The sequence below is a fragment of the Dipodomys merriami genome, unplaced genomic scaffold (assembly GCF_024711535.1).
Source record: "Dipodomys merriami isolate MVZ:Mamm:240054 unplaced genomic scaffold, mDipMer1.0.p SCAF_25, whole genome shotgun sequence".
Taxonomy (NCBI): domain Eukaryota; kingdom Metazoa; phylum Chordata; class Mammalia; order Rodentia; family Heteromyidae; genus Dipodomys; species Dipodomys merriami.
The window spans coordinates 22,538,921-22,551,660 of record NW_027203937.1 but is presented as its reverse complement, the minus strand read 5'-3'; positions in this window follow the sequence as shown (position 1 = coordinate 22,551,660).

The following is a 12,740-nucleotide window of genomic DNA, read 5'->3' as shown; positions in this document are numbered from 1 at the left end:
TGTCCCTGAGCTTTCTTTGCTCAAGGCTAGCTCTCTACCACTTGAGTCACTGCATCACCTCTGGGTTTTTCTGTTTCTGTGGCATGAGGAATTGAACCTGGAATTGAACCCAGGGCTTCATGTTAGGCAAGCACGCTACCACTAAGCCACATTCCCAGTCCTTGTGAGATTCATCTCCAATTAACTACTAAGAAAAGCTGGAAATAGGGCTGTGATCAAGTGATGTGCCAGCCTTGAGAAAAAAAGAAAAAGAAGGGGAAAAAAGTTCAGGGACAGTACCCAGGCTCTGAGTTCAAGCTGCAGGACCAGCACAAAGGAAATTTAGAAATTGATCTGTGTTGTCTAAATGATGAACTGTAGGGATAAATTCAGAACTGGAAGAGGAAGGAATGCAAGAGAAAGGCTTGGGTAGGAAGAGAAGGCCGATGGCAGAAGACTTGAATCCAGGACGGAAGATAGCTGATGAGAAATTCCCAAGAAAGTCAAGAAAAGCCATCTAACATTTTTTTGGTTGCTTCATGCTCCTTGACGCTCCTCTTGTCTCCAAATCTTCATTAACAGTCTACTATGATGCGCCTTGGTGTTCTATCAATGATGTTTGGGGGTGGGGAAGGCTAGGCACTCACTGTCCACATGCTGTACAAAGTGAAGTAGGAGGATAATGGCAGCCCTAGCAGCCCGGAAACCTTTGGGCTTAGTATGAGGGTCCTAGACTTCCTTAAATAAAAGGATATAGACTAGAAAGTCTACTTGGGGATTTCAGAGGAAAGTGTAACCTTCACAGGCCAGGTTTGTGGCTCTCTGTGTAGAGAAGCAAGCATGTGGCTACACCACAATATGGTGGAATATCTCAGTGTTGCCAAACTGCCCATCATGTTGAGGGGAGACTAAGTAGGCAATGGAGGAACCCAAAAGCAGGACTTAGGACCCAAGTCCACTATGGCAAAACAAGAAACAGAGACCTGGAGGCCTATGTCCCAAAGAAGAAAAATTGGAGGGAAAAATCTGCTGGCACAGCAGCAGAGATGGAGAGCTATAAAGTACACAGTAAAACACAAGGTGTACTCTACAATAAAACTGGAAAAAAGATCTTTGTCTATAAGCCAGTGTGCTCTGTCTACAGTGAGCCCCAAGGCCATCCTTTCTCTTTAATTTCTTTTTTTAAATAAGTTTTTTTTATTGTGAAAATACTGTACAGAGGGATTACAGTCACATGAGCAAGGTAATGAGTACATTTCTTATCAAGCATTGTTGCCTCCTCCTTTGTTTTTCCTCTACTATCCCTGCCCTCCCATCTCCATCTCCACAGCTACATTCCCCTGCCCTGTCCCCTCCCCCTTCCTCCCCTAAATTGTAAAGTTTGTTTTTCGACATAATGTCTTATACATCTCTTTGTTGCAATGGGTCCACCTGTATCCCTATTTAAACAACTTGTTTTTTCCCTTTTGCTCCCCAAATTTTATACTAACATCAAATACAGTGAAAACAGGGGTTATACTGTGGGGGAGGGACATACAAAGCAACAAAAAAAAATCAAGTGGTACCTTATAAATACATTAGAAACAATAGCAAGAAAGAAAAAATCACGTGTCCTTATCTTGGGGTTCATTTAGCTTAACATCATCTTATCTGACCTTTTCTGCTTGTCTCAGATATATACTAGTTATTGTAAATAAAGGAAACCATGGGACCTGTTTCTTTGGGCCTGGCTTACTTCACTTAATATAATTTTTTCCAACTCTTTCCATTTCCTAACAAATGGGGCAGTGCCATTCTTTCTGATGGAGGCACAGAATTTCATTGTTTATATATACCACATTTTCTTGATCCATTTATCTCCTGAGGGGTTCCATATCTTAGCTATGGTAAATAACGCTGCAATAAACATAGTTGTGCTGGTAGCTTTAGTATGGTCTTGTGTGTGTGGGTAAATGCCCAAAAGTGGGATTGTTGGATCATAGAGGAGCTCTTTTGAGGAACCTCCATACTACTTTCCAGCGTGGTTGAACAAGTTTACACTCCCACCAACAATGCAATAGGGTTCCCTTCTGGCCACATTCACTCCAGCATCTGTTGTTATTAGAGTTCTTTTTTTTTTCTTCTTCTTCTTTTTTTGGGTCCAGTCGTGGGGCCTGACCTCTGGGCCTGGGTGCTGTCCCTCAGCTCTTCAGCTCAAGGCTAGTGCTTTACCACTTGATCCACAGCACCACTTCTGGCTTTTTTATGTGGTGCTGAGGAATCGAACCCAGGGCCTCAGGCATGCAAGGCAAGAGTGCTACCATTGAGCCACCTTCCCAGATCCTAGAGTTCTTGATTATAGCTATTCTAACTGGGGTGAGGTGGAATCTCAATGTTGTTTTGATTTGCATTTCTTTTATGGTAGAGAGGTTGAGCATTTCTTCATGTGTTTATTGGCCATTCTTATTTCCTCTTCAGAGAATTTTCTTTTTAAGTCTTTAGCCCACTTATTTATTGGGCAGTTGTTTCTTTGAGGATTTGTTGTTGGGGGATTTAAGCTTTTGAATTCCAGGTATATTTTAGATATGAGACCCTTGTCCGTTGTGTGGCTAGTGAAGATGTTCTCCCAATCCATGGGCTTTCTATTGATCTTGCTAGCTATGTCCTTTGCCATGCAGAAGCTCTGCAACTTCATGCACTCCCATTTGTTTAACCTTTCTTTGATTTGTTGTGTTTCTGGGTCTCTACTTTCTCTTTAATTTCCCTTGCACGGCCCCCACCATATTTTACTCTGAGAGGCAACACTTTCCATTTATTATTCTGGTCTTGATAGATATATCCAGTCTTTGATCCATTTGTGTGCAGCTAGAAAGGACTGGATCTTAAAGGCTTTATTAATTCTAGAAGACAACAGGAACACAGATTTATTTCCTTGAGTGAAACGCATATATAAATGAGGGTCCAGGACCTGCATCACTCCTCTATCTATCTGCAGATGTCTGTACTCTGTAGTCCCAGTGTTGGCCTTTCCTACAGGATTTCTTCCTTCAACACCCTGACACTTAATGCCAACTTCAGGTCAAGAGATGAGGATATTTATTTCTGCTCTGAGAGGTGGGCTTCATACTCAGGTAGCACTGTGACCATTCAGACTGTGGCAACTTCAGGTCAAGAGATGAGGATATTTATTTCTGCTCTGAGAGGTGGGCTTCATACTCAGGTAGCACTGTGACCATTCGACTGTGGTGACCTCACTTTCACATGCCCAACTGCACACTGCAATATCACCCAACAGTCCCAAATAGTTGTGTTTCCCCTTCACGCCAATACTTATGTTGAAACCTAACTTCCAAGGTGGTGACATCTGGAAGTGGGGTCTTTAGAGATGACTGGGTCAAGAGTGGGGAGTAGTGTCTTTCAAAAAGAGACCAGAAAATATTCTCTAGCCCTTTCCTCCTTGTGAGGACCCAACAGCGATGTCATCCACGAAACAGGTAGCTGGTCCTCAGAGGTCACTGAATCTGCCAGTGTCTTTTTATTACTACTACTACATTATCTTGAAGTAGTTGTACAAAGGAGGTGCCATTACACAAAGCCGTTTATGAATGTAATGCATCTTGATCAATGTCACCCCTTTCAACATTCTCACCCATCCCTCCCCATTCCACCTCTTCCTTCACCTTAATTTTATAGGATATGCACTGAATTCTTCACTGCATTCTCCCCTCACTTCATTCATCTATCCCTCTCCCTTTGACCTCACCCTACCCTTTCAGGTACCCATTTCCTGGTGTTTATTTGGTTGAACTATGACTTTGCCTTTCTAAGGAATTACTCTATTGAAATAAGAGTTCCCCCTTGAATATACTGTATTTCAGTATACACTTGCATACCAGCCAAATTATTTACTTATAAGTTCATAAGCTAAATCTAGCTTCCACATACGAAGGAAAGCATCCTTGGTCTCTCTGGATCTAACTTACTTCACTCGACACAATATTTTTTTTCCAGGTCTTTCCATTTCTTTACAAATCATACAATGCCATTCTTTGTAATGGATGAGCAAATTCTACTGTGTATATATACCACATTTACTTGATCCACCCATCCATTCAGAGACATGTAGACTGACTGCATATATTGGCTATGGTGAATAGTTACAAAGAACACCACCATAGCCAATATATGCAATCAGTCTACATGGCTGGGCTGCCATTATCTGGATCTTGACAATTCCAGCCTCCAGAGGGTAAAAAATAAATTTCTGGCATATACAATTGTATGGTACCACACATTTATGGTAAGTTAAGAAAACAGCAAAACTCCCTTTCCCCACATTTTCTATGCCCAACACACTGCAGTAGTTCTGCATACAGAGTCCCATCACCCTTCTCAGTTCTTTCATAAGTGAAGAGAGGGATGCAGTTGGGATCTGAGGGTCCACATAGACTTGTGGATATTTTTCTTCATGTCTCTAACTCAGCTGAGGCAGGAGCAGAGTTTCATAGTTCTTAAGTAAGCACCCCACACCTGGTAGCTCCAGCTGTCAGGAAATGGGGCAGATGCCTGCTGTGTGCTATTCGGATGCTTGCACCATGGGGCCAGTCAGGGCTGACAACTGAATAGGTAAAGATACCAGATATCAAATACTAGGCTAAGCCATTAGTTCCCAAGAAGGGAGGGGAACTCTTAAAATTCACGTAGGGATAATGATTTTGAAAGCTATGATTTTATAAGCAATTACAAAAGCTGTTATGCAGTGAAAAGGTCTGTTGAGTGTCAGGAATTATGGTTCTGCAGTGTTAACAATTTTGGGGAAATACTTGCCTATATGCTTTTTAAATTTTGTTGTCATTCTATTAGTGTTATATTTTTCTTCCTACTACAGAAAACAGATAAAGAAAGGATATACTTATCTCAATTTGGTTGGAAGTTCAGGGCGCTGAATGTGATTTCTGGCATCTCTGAATCTGTGAATGATCAATGGTCACGTGACCCTGTGGTTACCATCATCTCACCTGTGTCCAACAGCCACAGAAGGAACAGGCATGTGTCTTTTAGATGTGCAAGAATATCTCAATATTTACTGGCACCCAGCTCCCCTTAAACTTTTTTTTTTTTTGTTGGTCATGGGGCCTGAACTCTGGGCCTGGGCACTGTCCCTCAGCTCTTCAGCTCAAGGCTACTGCTCTACCACTTGAGCTACAGCACCACTTCTGATTTTCTGGTGGTTTATTGGAGATAAGAGTTTCACAGATTTTTCTTGCCTGGGCTGGCTTTGAACCGCGATCCTCAGATCTCAGCCTCCTGAGTAGTTAGGGATTACAGGCGTGAGCCACCGGCGCCTGGCTCCCCTTAAACTTTTTTAAAGAGTAAAAGTTACATCTGAGAACAGATGGGCAGTTAGATCAAATGGTGGATGTTATCTAGATAACCGTAGAAAAAAACTTCTAAGTTCTAAGCCACAAATATACATAAAGACATAAATAAAAGAATAATCAGGCCGGGCTGAGATCTGAGGGTCAAAGCCAGCCTGGGCAGGAAAGTCTGTGAGACTCTGATCTCCAATAAACCACCAGAAAACCGGAAGAGGCACTGTGGCTCAAGTGGCAGAGCTCTCGCCTGGAGCTGAAGAGCGCAGGGACAGCGCCCAAGCCCAGAGTTCAAGCCCCAGGACATTAAAAAAAAAAAAAAAAAGAATTATCAGGACAATAGCAACTCCTCTTAAGTTAATGGGGATCCTATAGTGCCCTGCTTCCAGCATGGCACCAGAGGAAGCAGTCAACAAAAATTCATGGTTCTCAAAGCAAGGCCCTCAGAGATTCATTTCTTTGGTTTAATGTCAGGAAACTACCAAACACCATGCAAAGTCTGGACAGCCCCTGAGGGAGATCAAGATGCTAAGAGGACTTACAGACTTAAATGGGGGCTCGATGGATCTGAGAGGTTATCATCAGGTTGAGGTTACAGGCAAACGAGAGAAGCTAGTTCTTACGGAGATGATAGTGGATCACATATGTTCCCTGGGTGACACGATGATTCTGAAATTCTTTGGGAGTTCAGGAAGAAGAGGGGGGATGATGCCAAACCTCTCCTTCCTACATTTGATGACTCACTAGGAGGAGGACTCTCAGGGCTTAGCGTGTAGTTATACTCATGGTTGTGATTCACTGCAGCAAAACCAATCTCCTGCTCTATGATTCACTAGGACTCACAGGACTAAAAAAAAAAAAAAAAAAAAAAAAAAAAAGCTGTTATGCCTTTTTACACGGAAAGCTAGTTTGCAGTCAGCAGAAGGAAAATGCTTGAGGTAATTGAATGAAAATCCCTTAAATCTCCTTGCAACAACACATGACCACACATGCAAAGTGTGTCCCATTAGGGAGGTCCACCAGGTCTTGGTGTCCAAAGTCTTTAATGAGGAGTCAGTTGGGCGCACATTACTTTGGTCCCCTAATAACTCCTACAGAGAGAGGAGGAGTGTTTTGGCCATGGTGTGAGGGATGAATATTCACCATAGAATATTGACAGAGAAACTGGCAAATGCTCTGGAAGTCAAAGCTTAGGGCAGTGGCTGACACCTGTAATCTCAGCTACTCAGGAGGACGAGATCCTCAGATTTCAGGAGACTAAGAGAAATAACTTGAAGTAAATTCATTGTAAAAGTCCAGGCAACCCATTATATCTAACGTCTAAATCTGGACTGAAGGAAGAAAGGCATTTTCCCAGGCTCGCTGAGATACAGTTGTACTGACTCTATGGTTCAATGGCCTGACAGTCCAATAGTGTGAGATGTGTCTGTGTTAGATAAGAACACTTGGGACTCTGGAAAGTTGTCTAGACTTTGAGGATTGGGATGGCAGTCTTGTCTTTAGAAGTCCAGAACTACTCACGCTTGAAAAAGTACCTTATGGCAAATGGGCCCCAATAGAGCTTAGAGACCTAAGAGTATCAAGATGCTACAGAAGTAAAATTGCCCATTGTAATCCAGAACATCAAGCAATCACCTAACCATGAACCAAATGATTTATATATCTATCAGTTCACTAAACACAAACTAGCAATTCATTGTATGATGATTGTGGTAAACTGGGGATCCAGGCAGATAGAGATCACAAGTAAACTACATGACAAAATGATCCAGACTCTGGCACAGATCCCTGTTGCGCCAACCTGCTTCCTCAGCTCACTTATTAAAAGTGACGTTGTCTTCTCCCCTCCCTCAACTGCTGTAGGACTGTCTTGCTATAGTAGTATGAACCAGAAATAAATCATAACCATACTACACAGTGGAACTGTAACCCAACTCTGACTGGTCCCACTGGGACAAGTGCTTAAGATGACTGAGAGCATCTTCCTGCTGGGCAGTAGATCTGGCCATCTGTTTTGCAGGTAGGGAAGCCTGAAGTAAGAATATCCATGTACTTCTGGGTAATGGAGAACTACTTGATGGGCTGAACAGAAGCCTGGGTGAAGCAAGTCTGGAGTACTTGCAAGCAGTCTGTTGGGTGCTGACGGCTCATTCCTGGCTATTCACGAGGTTGAGATCTGAGGATTGCAGTTCAAAGTCAGCCCAGGCAGGAAGGGAAGTCTGTGAGACTCTTTATCTCCAACTAACCAGCAAAAAGCTATTAGTGGAGCTGTGGCTTAAGTAGCAGAGTGCCAGAGTTGAGGGAAAAATCTAAGGGATAGTATCCAGGTCCTGAATTCAAGCCATAGTACTGGTGTGTGTGTGTGTGTGTGTGCACACACAAATCTGAGGAAGAGGCATGTAGGTGGATGAACTGGGAATGGTACCAGGTGATGTAGATATTTATATCTCATGTTGATGCCTGTCATTAAGCATTTGCTGTATAAGACACTGATTGACTGTGTGAGTTGTCTGGAGTTTATTTGCCAGTTTCTACCCTTGACTTCCTACAACTAAAACCAAATGGAACAGGGATGTAGCAGAAATGAAAACTGCATAGGACTGACAAAAGGACTCTCTCACACCAAGACTGCTGCTGCTGCTGAATGCTCAGCCTTCAGGATCAGTCTAAATTCTCCTAGTGCCATTTCTTCAGGAGGCAGTCCCAGCAGTTGGTTAATTATACCAGGGGGTAGAGTTTGTGTTCTTATTGGAACTATTTCTGAAGATGGGTTTATCTTCCATCCCCCATGCCTATAGTGCACCAGTGGTTTACAGTGCTGCATAATGACATCTTAGCTCAGAGACTGATTTGATGATTAAAAGATTGTGATATTGATCTTCTAAAAAGAAAAAAGTTTTCTCATTTACTGCATTATCTGAAAGCAAAGCAAAACAGAGGGAATGATGTGCTAGGACTCAGCTAAGGGGCTGGCTTTGAGATGACCCCCTGTGGATTACCGGGTCTCCATACTCGACTGCAGTATGACGCATTAAACTATCAGATGATGTAACACAGAACTATCTCCAGGACTTAGACTACAAAGAGAAAGAAAGGTAACAGGGGATATGTAGGATTGTTCCCTTTCATTATCACCAGCCCAGATCCTTGCAGGAATTTTGTTTCCCATTTGTGCAAATCACTTACCACTTCTGACTGTCAGACAGAGGTCGTGATACCTCAGGGGTTGTCCACTGAACCTTCTACAGGGTCACTTTGTGCTCCTAGAGCCAGTGAATCATCTGGTGAAGTTACCATATAATTATCCCAACTGTCTAGAGGAGCTAAGGCTCCTGCTGCACAGTGGGTTAGGGAGGATTAGCGTGATACTCTTGCATTAATGTATGCATCTCTTGGCACACATTCCAGTCTGGGAATAACAGTGAATAGGCAATTACAGCCAACAAATCGTGAACAAGGTTAGATGATCAGAAGCTCAGACTTTCTAGATGAGCAATCCTGACTGGTTCTTGTATTGGCCAGGGGTGAGAGAAATCTAGAATGCATGGAGACAATGAACAGTATGGCTGAGGACCTGCTGCCACAGGACCTATACTTTATTCCACTAACCTTCCTGCTGGAAATTTAAGAGCTTGCAGCTGACTACCACCTTAAAAGGATGAACTGTGGAATCACTGTGGGGTGATGTGTAAGACACAGGTGATGTCCTGACTTTTCGGCTCAACAGTGGGCAACAATCCCATGTGCACTGTGACCTCAATGGCTTCTGCCTGAAGCTCCTCCAATTAGCTAGGGGAGAATGCAGTCCATGTGTAGATGCAGCCTACATGTGAGAAGCCGGCTAAGTGCCCAGCCTCTAATCTGTCAATGATAGACTTCAAAGGGTACTAGTTGTGGATCTTTAGAAGTTCCTCATTGGACAGAGCCCCTGTGATTGCATTAATGAGCTTATCAATTTACACTGCATCATTCCTCCTCTCCTATCTCTACCACTTTTGCTTCTTGGATCATTATGATGAGATGGTTGGTCTTTTCAAGAAATATGTGAAATCTTAACCTCTGGTAGCTATGAATAATGTAAGTTTGGTTACAACTAGTCTTTGCAGATATAATCATGCTAAGAAGGCCTTGGTAGGATGGGGACTAATCCAATACAACATATAAGAACATCTGGACACAGATACTCCATAAGACCATGTGATGAGAGGCAGAGACTGAAGTGCAGTAGCCACAAGCTGAGATACTAGAAGCTGTAAGAGAGGAAGGGAAGGGTCTTCCAGAGGCCTTGGAGTAAGGCTCAATACCTTGATTTCAGATTCCCAGTCTCCAGAACTGAAAGCAAATTTCTACTGTTTAACTCATCAAGTTGGTGGTACTTATGATGATAACCTCAGCATCTGAATACAGATCACACACTACTCTCCGAGTCCCCACCACATGCCAGGCTTTCAAGGGACCCAAACCAAGTATGGCCCCCACCCCCCTTAATTCTATCTAAAGCCAGGACTTCTATTCTTAGCTAAACCTTACCTCAATCTATTCCTCGCACTCTCCACCAACTACGCAATTGCCTTAGGACTCACAGGTCCAAGTCCTCTCACATCTCTTACCTGTCCCCAACTCTAGACCATGTAAAAGGTTAGGCTATTTTTAAGGGTCCTTGAATCATATACTAGTCCCCTACTAACCTTTGCCCTGATGGAAAGCTCTAGAAATCTTTTTGATAGTTCAGGCTGGGCCAAGGTTACTCCTGAGCAGTAGTGGACTAAGGATTTCCATACAGAGGGCCTTACAGGCTACAATGTAATTGGAAGACCAGGCCCTAGACTTACTTAAAACTTTGTTTCCAAGTTTTGTTTCCAAGTTAAGTCTGAAAATGTATTTACTTGGCAGTGACTGTGGGGAGGGAACTGAGGAAGGTGCTTTGGTATCATTACTTGACAGCTTAAGGGCGACTCAAGGAATAATTTCTAGAAGCTTTGGCCACTTATGCACTGCCAGATTTCTCCCAATTGATGGTGTTTGTCTGGGCAGATCCTTAAGAACTGGCTAAGGATGAAAGGAGAATCTAAGGGGGGGAAGGGCTACCAGGTGGAGGTAGATAAATTAAAAAAGGGAATAAGCAACAAATACACAATGTATATACATGGTAAAAGTGGGAAATGTGAAATGAATCTGGGGGGTTGGAAGGAGCAAACAGGATGCAGAAGGACAATGAAAGGGGTGACTGATCAAGAAGCACTGACATTTAGATGGACACATGAAATTGTAACCCCTTGTACAACCCTTTGAAGTTTTGGAAAAAACAAAACAAAACAAAAAAAAAAAACAAAGAAAACAAAGCTATGTACAAGTGGCTTATTCCTACATCCTAAGGATTATGGTTGGTTTGAGCCAGCTGGGGTGGAAACCTTATCTCCAATAAACTAAAAAAAAATTTGGGAGTGGGTACACTTTGTCTCAAGTGGTAGAACACTAGCTTTGAGCAAAAGAAAGCTGAGGGACAGTGCCCAGGTCCAGAGTTCAAGCTCCAGGATCCGCCAAAAAACAAACAAGCAAAAAACAAAAAACAAAACTCAGGCACTATGGGATGAGAACTAGCAACCTAAGGCTTAAACAGCGTAAGTGTGCCCTCTAGTGGTTCTTTCTTTCTTTTTTTTTTTTTTTGGTCAGTCATGGAGCTTGAACTCTGGGCTTGCGCGCTGTCCCTGCACTCTTCAGCTCAAGGCGAGTGCTCTACCAAGTGAGCCACAGCACCACTTCCGGTTTTCTAGTGGTTTACTGGAGATAAAGAGTCTCATGGACTTTCCTGCCCCGGCTGGCTTTGAATGGCTATCTTCAGATCTCAGCCTCCTGAGTAGCTAGGATTACAGGCATGAGCCGCCGGCGCCCGGCTTCTAGTGGTTATTTCTAAGAACGCTTCACAAGCAAAGCTCTGACTGGTAGTCTATTATGATCAGAAGAACTAATACTGTGGGATGGAGGTGAATTAAAAGTGATAGTCATCATCTTGGGGAAGAAACATAAGCATAGAGCTATCACACTGATGAGAAGGAAAATTATCTCAAGGCTGACACACCAAGATGGACCATGAACCACCATGGGGAAAAGATGTAATTCACAGACTAGATCATCACCAGAGGCAGCTACTTTTTCTCTTGGGCAGCAACACTGGGGGAAAGAGGTGAGAGAAGCCTGTAAAGCTTGTGAGAACTTGCACTGCTGAGCATGCGTGGATCTCTAAGTGATGCTGCAGTAAGTGCAAGCCTGATCCTATCTTAAACAATCCAGGCTGTCTGGACATCCCTGGAAAAGCTATAACCTGCTCTTGAGACAATGTTAGTTTCTTCACCAGATATGCTCAGAGCCCCATGTTCAGTTACATGCTGTGCCATGCAAACATGCAGGAAGAACAGCGATGTAGATAGTCCTGTTTGGTAAGAGAAAAGGAGACAGTGCAGAACTAGGCAGGACACCAATTATCCCATGCTCTCCTGCCTCATGAAGACTCAAGTCTATGTGTTTAATTCTTCCTGGCCACAAGAATCCTGGGAGACTCACACTTGCTTCCCTCAAGAGTCATGGGCCATGTTCTTCACAAGATAGCTTTGGTCCTTGCTAGAGACTCCTCTGTACCAGCTTTGCAGGACAATTTTAGTCCATGAGGACCCAAGCCTTGAAACAGCTCTCTTGGGACTCCATCAGAGCCTTGCTCCTAGGTCAGCAGCCTATAGGCTCAGATGTGACAGACTGGAATGAGGAACAAGGAACGTTCTTAAGAGTCCCCCTTGTTCTACAGAAATGAATTTGGTTCATTTGATAGGGGCCCTGGCTTGGGCCTGAAAGGCGAGGCTATGGTATGAGACTGTGGGAAGAGTAAGTCTTTGGTTCCCATTCCTCATTCCACAGTGTGTAAATCCTGAGAAAAGAGGGAAGCACAGGCTTAGCCCTTAAGATGCACTTTCTTGTATCCCTCACAAGCAGATGGTGAGAACCACTATGTGGTTTCTGGGGTGACAAGGAGTACACAGAACCAGATGATCACAAGACACTTACACTTATGTCTGCACATAGAATTATATGTGTCAGCACAAAGAAACAACCCAATGTCCAGTATTAAAAAATTGTATAAAGGGTCGGAGGTGTGACTCAGGTGTTAGGGTGCCTGAAAATGAATGTAAAGTGACAGGAGTCCAGGTCTTGAATGGAAAAGTTTAAACAGATGAGCTCATTTATGTAATACAAACTTATGAGATGAAAATAAGGTTTTCAAAGACTTAATGACATGGACAATAATTATTTGATGATGTCTAGTTTAAAGAAAGATAAAATACAAAATTAGGCTGGGCTGGGGTGTGGCTCAGTGGTATAGCTTGTGTTTACTATGCATGAGGATTCAGTCCTCAACAC